The 14,526-nt window shown below is 45.0% G+C and overlaps 1 protein-coding gene across 6 annotated transcripts in view; it reads right to left on the minus strand.

The window, feature by feature from the left end:
* TENM1 (teneurin transmembrane protein 1) overlaps window positions 1-14,526 on the minus strand; it is a 1,637,812-nt gene that overhangs the window by 773,362 nt on the left and 849,924 nt on the right. Inside the window, exon 1 of one of the 6 annotated variants that reach the window (XM_074202810.1) lies at window positions 12,347-12,409. The exons of 4 other annotated variants lie outside the window; for them this stretch is intronic. The gene's annotated coding sequence lies outside the window, so the exon portion shown is untranslated. Of the gene's footprint in view, window positions 1-11,400; window positions 11,473-12,346; window positions 12,410-14,526 lie in introns of those variants that run through there. One more of the 6 variants, XM_074202812.1, reaches the window with a different exon arrangement.

Here is a 14,526-nt window from a genome sequence, read left to right on the forward strand (position 1 = left end):
TTATAAATAATTGTAAAAATCATCCTCAGACCCAACATTGCTGTGTTGCATAATAGAAAAAAAAATCACCTCCCACCCCCATTTGATATAATTTTAACACCAAGGTTTCAAAGTCCTTTCTGGAATTGTGGTAGGGTCTTTAGAAATTTAAACTTAAACTACTAGTAACTGAAATGAAGGGTAATTTTCTTTTGTAGGAGGTCAGGGGGAAAGACAACTGTAAAATCACTGGTATAGGGAACTAATTCCCCATGGAGGAACTCCCTTCACAAAAGCCCTAGTCCTTCAGGAATCATCTTAGGGTTAGGAGAAGTTAAAGGACTTGACTCAGGGTGTGCCCAAGGTGGGACTTAAACCCAGGTCTTCCTGACTGACCTAGCTGTCCTGGCCAAATCTTCACCTGTTTTTCAAAACCTTCCGTAATTAATAAGAGAGAAGGCAAATTCCATTCCAGCCTACTGTTCATTGTTATATGTTCCCAGTGCACTTGTTATATATTGCTATCTATAGTTTCTTTATTGTTCATATACATATACTATTCCATTGTTATAATGCCCACTCTGAGTATCTTTTCAAGAATTCCTGTAACCAAGAAAAATAATGCAAATCCCAGCTTTTATAGTTGATTATATATGTTGACCTACAGTGATTTAGTATATTTTAAATTTTTGGAGGGTGCTGTGTATGTGTGTTGAGGGGGAGGTGTGTGCTGTGGGGTGGTTAGGAGTGGGTAACTGTGTGTGTGTGTGTGTGTGTGTCCCAGATTTGTAGTATCACTAATAGAGGGAACTCACTGGTTCACTATAAATTACTTTTACCATTGCATATCTACAACTCATCTGTAATCTATAGCCTTAAAGAGTAATAAAAAGGAACTGAGAAGCTGAGTGTCTTGACAATGGTGACCAATTTTTAAACTAAAGTCTTCTGACTCTAATGTTATCTATTCATCATATCTCTCATTCCAGATAACATATCCCTAAAAATGTGAACTTAAAGAAAAGCTCTAAGGCTGCATCTCAGATATCACAGTGTATTGAAATGACACAAAAGTAAAAAATGGACAAAAATTTCTAAGCAACTAATCGTCTAACCTTTCATGGTAAGTATTTCAATTAACCTTATGCCTCTAATTAACTGGTCTCCCAATATCTATTTTGTTTTTCAAGGCAGTGGGGTTAAGTGGTTTGCCCAAGGTCACACAGCTAGGTAATTATTAAGTGTCTGAGGTCACATTTGAACTCAGGTCCTCCTGACAGCAGGACCAGTGCTCTATCCACTGTGCCACCTAGCTGTCCCCACCCCCCAATATCTATTTTTACATTTGGGACCATACTTCATCTGAAGGGTACAAAGACTTTCCACATAGTGAATTATGACAAAAGAGATGACCTGAAATCAGGTTAAAAATATGCATTAATTTTGAAATCACCTTTGAGAAAATTGTAAAGGTTTCTTTATGTTATTAGAACATCATACTGTTGCTAACCATTTCTGTACTCAATATTCTATATGCAAATCATTCATAAATGGAAGAATTGCCGTAGATTAATTGCTATATAATTACCTGATACACATTTTCTTAAGGGAAAATGATCCTCAGGAAAGGTATGTGGTTCCCTCTCAAGACTAAGTCAATCAAAAGTTTTCAAAGGAAAACATTTCACAAAGTCTGGAGTCCAGTGACCAAAAATATTTTTGCTTCTGTGCCACATAAACCAGAGCAAGTCTGTGGAAATTGGCTTCATACTCATCAGCTAGCTAGCAAAAACTCTTTAAGAAGTAAATTGGCCTATATACAGCATTTTGCCATAGTGGGAACTACAGTTTACTGGGAGGCAAAAGGCCTATCAAAATGAGGTTTTTTTAAAACCTATTTCCCCAAATACCTGCAAGGTTGCATGATACAGAGGTCAGCACAAAAGCCGTCCAGATAGGAGGTCTGTGGTTAAATCCTGCCTCCAACACTTCTGGTTTGTGTGGCCCTGGGCAAGTCACTCTACTTTCCCTCCCTGGCTCCTAGGTTCCTCCTTTGTAAAATGAGGGAGATAACTTCTGAGGTCCCTTCTAGTTCAATATCTATTTTCCTATGAATATGATAAAAAAAAATCAGTCCAGCTTTCTTGACTGGATACCTTACTGTCCTAGGGAACCTGAATCTGGGGGTTTGGGGAAATGGGGGAAAAAAGGTTTACCTGCTTCATTTCAAATGAAATGCAATAACTTTCTTATTACTCTCATATCTATATGAATGTATCTATAATAGATCTTGGCCATGTCAGCTACATTTCATTCCCCTAATGACATCTTTAGTTATGTCTCAGGTGAGAGACATTGGGCTGTTACGCTAATATGCCAAATAAATAATTAGGCCATTTGAGCCCCTGATGTCAGTTTTCCAATGAGCTGTCCACTCAGAAAGACTGTGCATGAGAGCCACCATGCTAATTGCAAAGACAAAGACCGGTGCTCTCAGAAGACATAGACTACTGAATTCCAAAGTGCTGCTCTCCTTTCCTGCATCTAAAGAACTTACTTACAAGATCCCATTCTTGGCTGCAGCTTCCTTCCTTCTGGCAACATGAGCATTCCTAATGATCAGACCTGCCAAAACTTGTCAAGGCTATTTTTCTTCTTTTCCATTAGAGGTGACTGTGGCTGAATAGCCAAGTAATCTATAGTCTAACTTCACTTAATTGTTTTTACTACATGACATGAGGAAATATAGTGGGCAATCACTTCTGCTTTACACAAGGTAAATCACTAGCATTTTGCTAGAGCTGTATGAAAATAGTCTTAGCTTCCTTTAATCCCCTATGAACTCTCTACTCATATCTTGAGAAAATAAACTCTGCTCTTACTGGTTCTCAGCAGAAGAAAAGTATGAGCTAGTATCAGAGAATTTCAGACTTTTTCAGTCTGTAGATCCCTTCTCAGTAGGCTCATTATATATTGCGTATTATTTAGCCTGATCATGTCTACTTGTGCCTTTAACAGAAAATCAAACACCCCAACATTAGTGATCATATTACTGCTTTGGAAAAAGGCACAAATGTATGACAAAAGATGGTGATGGTTTTAGAGGGACTGGGAAAAGACAGAGTTAAGAATTGTTAGGAGAAGGTGTGAGTTGACCCACTCTGGAAAGCATTTTGGAATTAGGCAAAAAAGTGACTAAAGTATCCATACCTTTTGGCCCAGAGATCCCAGTGTTGGGCACACACCCCAAGGAGGTCAAAGACCTATTCAGAGCAGCCTTTTTTTGTGATAGCAAAAAACTAGAAACAAAGAAGATGTTCATCAAAAGCAGAACAGATAAAACAAAGTCGAGGTAGATTGATATAATAGAATAGTATCATGCCATAAGAAATGATGAATATTAAGTTTTCAAAGAAGCAATAGAATTATATCAACTAATGGCAGAGTGAAGAAGCAAAAGAGGAAAACAATATACACGTGAAACCAACACAAGTGGAAAAGAACAAGAAAAATCCCAAACTCAACAATGTATAGTCATAAGGACCGGGTTTGACCCGAGAGAAAATATTAAAAATGTAATTTCCTTCCTTTCTTTGCAGAAGTGTGGTACCTTTACATATGGAAAATTGTATATATTGTCAAACTCGATAAATTAGGTTTGCTAAACTTCGCCCTTTGCGCTATCTTTTCTATACTTTGATGTAAAAAGGAAGGGATATGGGCTGGGAGGCAGGAAAGGGGTATATTTAATAAAAAAAAAAACTACTTTTAAAACAGAAAAGGATATGCATGTACTAGATAATATGAAGTAATTCTAAGAACATGAACATCAGAAAATCTTGGTTGGGGGGGTTCCAGTTTCAAATCAGCTACTGTTTTAGTTTTGTGACCATAGACATGTCCTTCCCCTTTCCATCTCTAGGCTTAAGTTTCTCCAATTGGAACATTGGTGAGGGGTGGGGGTAGAATTGATCTCAAAAATTAATACCCTAAGAGGAATATTCTAAGTAAGGTATAGATTATCAGTAATAAAACATGGCTATTATTAGATCATAAATATGAAAATAAAGGAACTGATGTATGATGCCTGCATCAGGGAGAGGGCTAGTACTCATCTAGGAAGAATTTATCAGTACCCACCATGTGATTTTACTACATGGAGAAGCATGGCTGGGGAGCTCTTATTATTTGAACCACTCACTGCATGCCCTTATCCACGTAATAAGTCACGTTTTATTGGGGTCTACAGAGTTAGAAGATACCACCTGAAGCACATGGAAAACAGCACTTTGAGTCTCATTATTGCCATGTTCTGTGTAAAAAACCTTAACTTTTCTTCTCTCTTAAATGAGGCTTGTCCCAGGGCACTAAACCAAATGTCAGAGAGTGGAGTTCTCTCACTGAGTCTATTAGTGTTAAACACATTTTCTTAAGCATGTTTTATAGAATGTTTTACAGAAATGTATTCTAAAAATTTCACCCTCCTGTGTTAAATTGCCCTTAAAATAATTTCCCTTGCACTGAATTCTAATTGTTTACATGAAAATTACCTCACTTTCACAAGTTGTCCAATGTTTCAATGAGGAAATATCTCAAATAGAGGAAAAGAACAAAACAATGAAAAAGATATAGCACTTCATGCATTTTGAACCAAAAATAAATGGTGTCCCACCATTTTATTGGGCTAAAGGTGCAATCTGAGCACATGATCAGAATCCATTTGTAATAAAAATTTACAAATTCTAACTGAACATAATCGAAAAGAGATATTACCCCAAAATAATATAAAAATATTTCCTCTTATAGCATGTGAAAAATCGGTCTGTTTCAGAGCCAGAGGATTCCTACCAGGTCTCAAAACTGCTCTTTCAGTTTTTGCTTGCTCTAAAGATTTGATCAAGTTGGTATACAACATGTTGTTATGATCTGAACAGATGACCTAATGGAAAGAAATAATCGCCCTCTAAAGTCCTCGTCGTAGCGTGTATGTGGGGGGTGGCTGTGCCAGTGGCAGGTCAAAAGAGACCAAGTTACCACTCTCCACTGCCCATCATCCTTTAGAAGTCACTTCATGGAATACTTTCTTCCTAGAAGGAAATTGTATTTAGTTCACTTAGAAATTGTCTTAATGGTTCCTACAGAAACCCCTTCTTAAGAATTAAAATAAAAATTATTTCTCTTTTCCAAAAATGTTCATCTAGAATTTAAAGTAACCAATGTCTGCAAAATTAAAGCTAAACGTAGTTTTTAGCCTTTTTGAGAAATGGCCCTTAGGGGTCAGGATTGTGTTTTTTTCCCCCGTTTGCAAGCTTGTAAAGGAACTCCTATATTACTATCTCCCAAGCAATTTAAGCAAACAGTTGTCAATATAGCATTAATACATAAGGGGTAATGCTCAGAGTAAACATTGATAATACTGGTAAACATTTTTTGAAATAGATTCTGCATTTAAAACCTAACTTGTAGCTGTGTTGGATTTATACACCTCTATATTTAAAACACAGGTGTCAATTAGCAGGACTGAGACACCTTTAATAAGGCATCATCATGGGTGCAAAGGATGTGTAGAATAAGATGAGTTCATTATCAATAATTTTACTGATTTAATCATCTCTTAGAAAATTTAATTCTAAATGTACCTGAAAAAACCTGGATTATTGAGATGTGCCATCTGTAGAATCATTGTGTAATTTCAGTGAAGAACTGATGAGTTTTCTTAACATATATGCAGCTGGGATATAAGCAGTGATATAGCCAATAAGCCAATAGTCCAGCTGATCTGGCACACTTGCTTTGACAGGTGTCTAAATTAGATAGAAGCAGTCTTAAGTATGTATTCTTAGAAAGAATACATACAAATATACTCCAACAATAACGAAAAATCAGACAACTGGGCAATGTTGTTTCCTGACCTCAACGAGTGATCAGCTTTTCTTTTCAGATATATATGATGACTTCCCACCTCCAGCACCACCCCGCCCCACCACCACTTTCACTCTTGAAAACCAACAAGGCTTCCAATGCAATCTAACAACAGAAAGAGTTGGAATTCTGCTACGTAGTTAAAATGACCACTTGGACCATACATTACCACAACAAAGAGATACAATACCTTTCACTGAAGCATCAAAGCATTTCAAAAATTAAATTAGGGCAATATTCAAAGTGAAAACTAGGGCTCTGTCTCTGTGATGACTAAACATCTGGATCCAACACTTTACTCATCTGGAGATTTGGCATCATTCAGATGAAATTTTCACTTCCTATCTGGATGTTATGACATAGTTACAAAATTGTTTACAAACAAAATATATTAAAATTCAATGTCTGACTACTGAATAATGTTTTCTCTAGTCATTTTCAAGATTGCAAACCATTATTGCCATACAAAATGTACTCACCAATTCATTTGACCATCCACAGTCGTGTTTAGGCTCTATTTTTATTTTGGAAACCTGGTCACCTTCAAAATTAAATAATGCAAATCCATTTTTATTTTACTTTAATCCCCCTTCCCATTATCCCCCTTCTAAATAGATAAGTTAGTAGCTGAACTTTCCAGAAATAGTAATATATTATGATAATTTTTTAGGGTTGTCATTATTGATATATAATCAAAACAGTCTCAAAATAGAGTAAAAATCATAATTGATAGTAATCACTCTCTCTTAGCCACAGTGTGGGACTGCATTCACAGCTATAAATACACAGAATAATTTAGTTTCCCATGACCTATAACTGCTACTCCAAAAAGCTTAGCATGAATTGCAATTCAGCTCATATAGACTTTGTGATTCCAAAATTCAATTTCATAAGTCGTAATCAGCCACAAAAATGTTACAACAGAATATGAGCAACATTAAAAGGCAATTTCCTCATTGTTGACTACTTATCAACTGACAACTTTGTCAATTGAAATTAAAACAATCAGTATGCTTTATGGTAACTGGTAAAAATGACTGTTTTTCCGATTTCAAATAAATATACTCAAATCCATTTGGTCTGTGCAAGTATATTTTTAAAAGTGAGATGTGGACATATTAATGAAATTGGGTTTACATTTGATAAGGAAGAAGATCCAAATCCTTTGGGAAAATTCAAATACTATGTATATTGTGTTTTACTTTTTTCCCAAATCTACTCCCCTCCAAGTCTGCTAAATCATTATTTGAAGAAACATTTTTCCAGCATATTTATCCCGAGAATTATTTTACAGATGTGATCATCTTTAAAGAGTTCTAGATATTCACATACATGAAATATCAAGCGTTGTCTAAGATGAACTTGCTTGATAAGAGTAAAAAAATGTTGGAATGTTGGCAAAGTCCCTCGGGAAAATGAGGGCTCTGTGTTGATTTTGAATCCAGTAAGATTTGGGTTCAAGTCTCACTTTGACCCATTCTGGCTATATGATCTGGAGCAAGTCACTTTGCCCCGAAGTGCTCTAGCCAGCTCTTTTAAGACTTAATGTTGCACAGAAGGTACTGAATGGCCTGCACTGGTAGACCAGTGAAATGACAAACCTAATCCTTATCCTTATTCCAATCCCATTATCAGTGCTTAGTGAATCACCTATCACCCAACACTTACTGAGATCAAATAGATGTTTTTAAATCTAATAAAAAAATGTGATTCTTATGCTGAATTATTGACTTCCATTTGGCCCATCTAATTTCCACAGGGGGGAAATAAGGGAACTATGGCATAAGACCAAATGAGAAGTTAACACAATAGAGGATTCCTCCCGGTTCCCTTGAAATACGTGAACAAATTCTCTGGGAATCAAAACTAATAGATAGAGGTTAGGACTTTGGTGCCCTGATCCATTGATCAAGGTCAGTTAGAGATACAACCAGGCAGGGGATGATCCCGGATGGAATGGAAGACATATACCAGCTCTATTCTACAGTTCAAGCACATACACAGTAAAATGTAACCACCAAGGAAAGGCAAGTTACTGGACTCTAAATTGTAAAATCAAAGGGTTTTTGTTGACAGAGGTAGTGATGGGTTGTTGGTTTGTGAGTCTCATCAGCTGTGCCAAATGACACAAACAGCAGATTAGGTTAAAATTTAGCCAATCAAGCAGATGTTTTTATTTGCCTGATACCACACATCTGGGTGAGGGAATGGCCACTTCACATATTTTAGGTGTCATGAATTTGCAGTAATCGAGACTGGCACAGGTGCCCAGAGCAGGAGGGAGAAAAAGTACTGCGTATATAGTTATCATCAATGCAGAGGTGAGAGTTCAGAAAGGGAATTCCATTTAATATTAAAGGGGATGATTTATTATTTTTTTTATGTGTGCCAGCTGCTGGATAGTTTGGCTATTTTGTTTTGTTTTTCCATTTCATGAAGTTGGGGGAAGAAAAACCAACGGCTCGTACTTCAGTATCATTACCTCACATTTGGAACAAAACCCAAAAGGTAGTGGTTAGCTGGCAGATATGCACATTTTACCATATGCCATTGTTTACCTAAAGTGAAGGCTTGGACAGGAAGTGAAATAATGACTAATGGTTAAAAACCAATGCTGTCAGGTAGCCAAAATGATACCTCCATTTCTAGAAATGAGACCCTGAAGTTACATAAGATTTTAATAGGCTTGATTTATAGGACTGTGAGATGCTATTTTTAGTAGTTCACAGTTCAATAAATCAACTGTTAAAATACTTTATGATTCCATTTACTTTGGTTAGTCTGTGAACAGAAATGTTTTGAATGCTCACAGAATGAATATTACATTTATTATAAAGAATTAAAGTGAATGTAGTATTGTTCCTCTCTCCCTGCCCCCTCCAAAAGAAAAAGACTATCGTCCTCTTTTTTGGACTAGGTTCAAAATACTAGTGACCACGTTGGATTGCTCTGGAGCAGGCAATTTTAATCTTTTTCTGCGTGTGTCACTGACCCCTTTGGCAACCCAGTGACGCCTATGCTTTTTCCTTGGAATATTGTTTGGAAATAATCAGAGGGAATGCTAAATTTTAGTTCAAATATTGTGAAAACAAAGGTGTCTTTTTTTCCCCCATCTGAGATAATGGATTCCCTGAAACTTGTCCATGTGCTACTCGGGGAGAAGTCTATGGATCCCACTGTGAAAATCCTGGTCTACATTAGGACTTTTAATGGCATTTAAGAAAAAAGAAAAGGTCCAAGCAGCATACAGTGTCACAAGGGAATGCTATCAATTTAAGAGCTGCTGGAGTTGGACCATTGAAGTAGAAGAAGCTTCAATTAAGTGGTTCTGATCATCACTTTCCCCCTGTTCTAACAATCAATAAAAATAAGAGTAGAAAAGAGATTTCAAACCAGACTTGCTGATACTAATTTCATCTTTAAGGGGGGGACAAACAAGCTTCCATCTCCACCCCATTAAAATCATTATCTGCTACAACAATTTCAAATCACACATGAGGAAAATCAAGTCATTGGGGACTTAATTGGGCTGAAACTCTCCCTTCCAGTTCTGTGTTAAATTGGATACTGTAGCCCTAGACATGTACACTGGTGACTAGAATGGCTAGTATCTCTGACGATATTTTTTTTTCCCCATCTGAACTGCCTGTTGTTTTACTGACAATACATTACAGACCTTCTATCAAGGTAAATGGGAGGAAAGGATATTTACTTAGTAATACATATTCACTGCTGAAGTTAGAATTGCTAATGAGATGGATATATGAAATTGCAATAGCACTGTCATTCATATTTTACAGAAGATGTTTAGTATCCAAAGATGAGGATCTTTAGATACTCAACATTATCTATAGAATTATGCTTACAGTTCTGAGGACATACAGAAATGAATACTTGGGACAATTATTTTTCCTGTCATTCTTTCCCTAAAAAATTGTGTGATTACATACATACATACACACACACACACACACACACACACAAACGGGCTCAGAGGAAAAAATAAGAATTGAGTTAGGAAGACATATAAAGGTATTGTTAATAAACCGAATATGATTTAGCTATACCATCATAATCCATATTAACCACTTGTAAATAACATTTAAATGTGAAGTCAATAAAGTTGTCAGAAAGCTTAAGATTAAAAAGTATGTGCATTATTATTGTCTTATCAGTGACTCTGATACAGAATGAAATGATTTTTTTGCAATCAACTGCTAGTCTACTTAGTCTGCTTAGCAGCTTTAAAGACCGAGGCAAGAGCCTTAATTTCCTCTAACCTTCTCTTATCACCAACATATCAAGACTAAATTGTGCAGCTTCACAAATGAAAGTAATTTAGAGCAGATTCAACATGAATGGTGGACTGTTAATGGGTTTCAGCAAAAAATCTTTGTGTAAAGGACATCTAAAAGGTATGATAACTGGGATGGCAAGGCTAACCACTTCATTGTAGCCCCCCACATACACAATGCTTGAACTGCAACATCCTAATATCCCCAAGAAGCCATTTTTCATGCTAGACCTTTGGATATGTTTTTTTTTTTCTTTCATCAATTTTCAGTTACACCTAAATACTTCTTTCCACCCCTTTTCCCCCCATGGATTTCATTCCTTAAAAAGGGAGAGAAAGAAAAATGTTACTATGGCTCTGAAGAGATATTTTGGAGAACACCTGTGCTTTTAAGAAACCCTTAGGGGAGTAAAGAAACTTAAGCACTGTTTCTCATTTGAACTAATTTGAAAAATTATCTAAACATTATTTTAGATGCATTCATTATTTATAAAAAAAAGTCTTTCCATGTTTGGGGTATATATAAAGGATGGTGACTACTTCTTAAATTAAACAGTTTAACATCGGCAACTTCTTAAAGGTCTCCAAAAAGATCTCTTACTGATTAAGTCCCCCCCCCCCATTAAAAAAAGAAGCTATCTCCTTTAGCGGCTTGCTTATGCTTCTAAAAAAAGTTGTTTTCATCCAAGGTAAGGGCGAGAAATGAAGGGAGAAAGCGAATGCCTCTATTAAGAAGCAAAGGATGGGGGGGGGGGGCGGTTACCTGAAGGGAAAGCTCCGGCTCACCTTAGCGCCAGAGCTTTTTCTGCCTTCGGCTGAGGCTTTCTGCTCCAGATCTGTTCTCCCAGGTACTTGGCCTTTCTCGGCTCGGAGAGCAGAGCCGGGTTTCCCTCTCTAATCACAAGCAAGGGTGATATTTGTAACGTTTCCACCCAACAGGCAAACAGCGCTGTCTTTCCCTGCGCAGCGCCTCGGACTTGGTCTAATTACAATCTTGGGGAAGCCTCTCCCGGCCGGGCAGCTGCCGGTGACCTTTCGCTAGCGCCGGCGGGAGCTGCTCGGCCCTGGCCAGGCTTTCCTGATTAGCCCGCTCCCGGTCCATTCGCTTTGGGGTTTGGGGATGCGGGGAGGTGGCGTTTCAGAGCCGAGCCTCCCCAACTTCGCCTGGCGTTCGGCGCGGCGTTTTCCCGGCACTTGGTACTCACCCGTCGGCAGCTATGGGGAGCTCCACATGAGACCCCCTAGTCCGCCCGGGACGCAAGCTTCCTCCCGCAGCTCCGCGCTGCAGCACAAGTGGGGATCTCCGGACCCAGGATGAAGCCACCGAGGGGGGGGAGGCGAGCTGGCCCCCGCCCCGCCCCACTTCCCCGAGCCTCGGAGCCTCCTGGCCCCCCGCTTCAGGGATCGCCCCTGCCGTGGGCACCCATAGTCTGCCCCCCTCCACACACATGCGCCAGGGGCTCGACGCGCCCCTGGGAAACGAAGCCGGCTAGCGAACTAGTTGGCACAGATGGGGAAAATAAAAGGATGGAATGAGGCGGAACGCGTAGAGCCCGGGATCGCTTGCTTTCGGGTGGGGAGGAGTGCACAGTGCGCCCCCGCCCCGGCCCCATCCAGACTGTGGGCACTCAACAGGCTTTCCACCATCCGGGGGGGCGACGGGCCCCGTGCGAAGGCTGAGGGGCCCCTGCGTGCCGCGACACGGGCTCTGAGACACTGGGGTCCCTGCCTCCGGCAAAGCACGGAGAGTGTGCTGGGGTGCGGGGGCTCGGGCGCCCAGGCGGTGCTCCCCGGGGCCCCGGAAAGTTGGGGCTTACGGCAAGAGCCAGCGAGGCAGGGCGGGGAGCCGGGGGCCGGGGGCCGAGCCGGCCAGTGGGACTCCGTGTTTCCTCGCGTGTCCCCAGAGGCAGGAGCCCGCTCCACTTGTTGGAGCGCTCGCGGGGCTGCGAGCCGAGAGCGCGGAACATGCGGAGCCCACGCGGGGGGACCCCGGCGGGGCAGGTGCCCCCGCCGACAGCCTTCCTCCCGGAGCCCCCGGCCGAGGCGGGGGCGGGGGAGGAGGCAGGAGGCGGAGGAGCTCCCCGGGCTCCCGAGCCCCGGGCCCGGGGGCGCAATCCCTATCGGCCGGCGAGCTCGGGAGAGCGCACCTACCTCCCGAGTCCGCAATCAAGTTTGGGCGGCAGTGCGGGCTGCTCAGCCGCGCCCGGGGAGCTGGCGGGCCGCCGAGGTCGCTGCCGGGGGCTGGACGGTCTCCAGAGAGGAGCCGCTGGAGATCCACATTACTGCGGCTGCCGGGGAGGCGGCGGTGGCGGCTGCGCTGGCCGCATCCCGGGGTGCCCGGAGGAGGAGGAGGAGGAAGGAGCCAGGGGAGAAGGGGGAGGCGGCCGGGGCGGGCGCCGGGGCAGGGGCGCTTCCCTCCTCAGCCTCTCCTCGGACAGGGAGAGCCAGTCCGCCGGCCGCAGCAGCGCGGAAGGCGCTCCGGCTCCAAGTGTCAGAGTCGGTGGGCTGTGAGCGCGTATGTACGCGCGCGCGCGCGCGTGTGTGTGTGTGTGTCTGTGTGTGTGTGCGCGCGCGCGCGCGTGAGCGAGTGTCCGTAGATGTTTAAGTCGGAATGTTGCAGCCTCCGAGGATGTGTGCGGGAGACAAGTGAGAGAGGAGCGCCAGGAAGGACGCGGGGAGGAGCGGGAGGGGCAGAGCAGGCGGGGCGGAGCGGGCAGAGCGGGGCTCTGGGGCTGCCGACTCGGAGCGGAACTGTGAGGCTCCGCCGGAGCTGGCCCGCCGGCTCTGCCGGCCTCCGGCTCAGGCCGCCGCCGCTGCCGCTGGTGCAAAGACTGTTCCTCAGCTCCCCGAGCCCGAAAGAAAAGGCAGCCAAAAGCCCGAGCCCCGGGCCGGCCTACTGAGCATGCTCGCTGTGGCGGCTCCAGCGCCAGCAGCCTCTGCTCCCCGCCCCCCGGGCCTCCGGCTCCAGGTTTTGGCCGCAGCCGAGGCGCGGGTTGCAGGGGGAGGAGAAGGAGGCGGGGCGGAGGCGCAGGTAGCCAACCTAGAGGGCAGAGCGGCCGGGCCCAGAAGTTCCGGGGGGCAGCGAGCGGCCGGGGCACGCAGAGCCCGGGGGCCGGCCAGCGGCTCAGGGAGGGCCCAGGCTGTTGGCAGCCTCAGTTGGGGGGGAAGCAGCCATAACCTCCCCCCGAGACGCGCACGCCCACGGGGTCACACGCAGCTCCCCAAGCCCCCGGGGAGGCGCTCATCTCCGCCACTTGGCACCGGGCTGCGGGACCCCCTGGGCCCGGCCGCCCGCACCGCGCAGGCGCCCCGGGGCAGCTGTCAGAGCCCCCCCAGGCCCGAGGGGGCCGGCCCCCGGCTGCAGGCCGCCCCGCCCCCTCCCGGGTGGCCTGGCCCCAGCCTCGGCCCCCACTTCGGGGCTCGCCCCCCCCCCCCGGCCTGCTCCGTGCCAGCCCACCCAGCTCGGCGTCAGCGAAAAAGCGGAGAAGCGGAATCGCGCCCCGAAACTCCCTGCTCCAGGGCTCCCGGGCCGACTGGGCATGCTCGGCAGAGCGGGCCGCTCGGACAGGGACGGCGCTAGGCAGCCGCGGCCCACCCGCACCGCCCGGCCGCATGTGAGTTGGCATCCCCCAACACTGGCACCGGCACACAGGCGTCGGGCCGGGGCCCGGGGGGGGGCGGGGCGGGGGGCGCCGGCCACGGGAGCGAGCGGGCCCCAGGGAGCCCGGGAGGGACCCCCTACGCGGCCGCGGGCAGCCCAGCGTCCCAAACTGAGCTTGGCCTTCGGGCCTCTCCGTGCCCGGCCCAGACAGGCAGGGGGCACGAGGGAGCTGCAGACGGCGGGCCGGGCCGGGGGCGGGGGAGTGCAGCCCCCAGGTTCCAGGTACTGCTAAGGCAGGGGGGCGGGGAGGGCGGGGCAGCCTTTTCTTGGAGCCAAAGATGCTGCCTTGTTTGTTTGCTGGCACGGGAGGAGGGGGGGGGGTGCGTGCGAGCGTGTCTGTGTCCGCACAGAGCTGTGTCCGTGGGCCTTTGTGTGTCCGTGTGTGTGTGTGTGTGTGCGCGTGCAAGGGGGGGCACTAAGGCCCATCAGCCAATTTGAGAGCACATCTGGGGTGGCGGCAAGGGGCGTCTTGAGCCCTAACACTAATTAGCGAAAACAATCGCGCGGGCGCGCGCACACACACACACATTTGCACATGGACACGAGCAGCAGTCCGAGCACCGGTGCTAGGGAGCCCCAACACCCGCATCCCCATCTAGTCCAGAGGGCCCTTCATCCTCCCCAAGCCAGGCTCCTCTGCCTATGGTAGAGGCAGTTCAGGGCGACGCCA

The sequence above is a fragment of the Macrotis lagotis genome, chromosome X (genome assembly GCF_037893015.1).
Source record: "Macrotis lagotis isolate mMagLag1 chromosome X, bilby.v1.9.chrom.fasta, whole genome shotgun sequence".
NCBI lineage: Eukaryota > Metazoa > Chordata > Mammalia > Peramelemorphia > Peramelidae > Macrotis > Macrotis lagotis.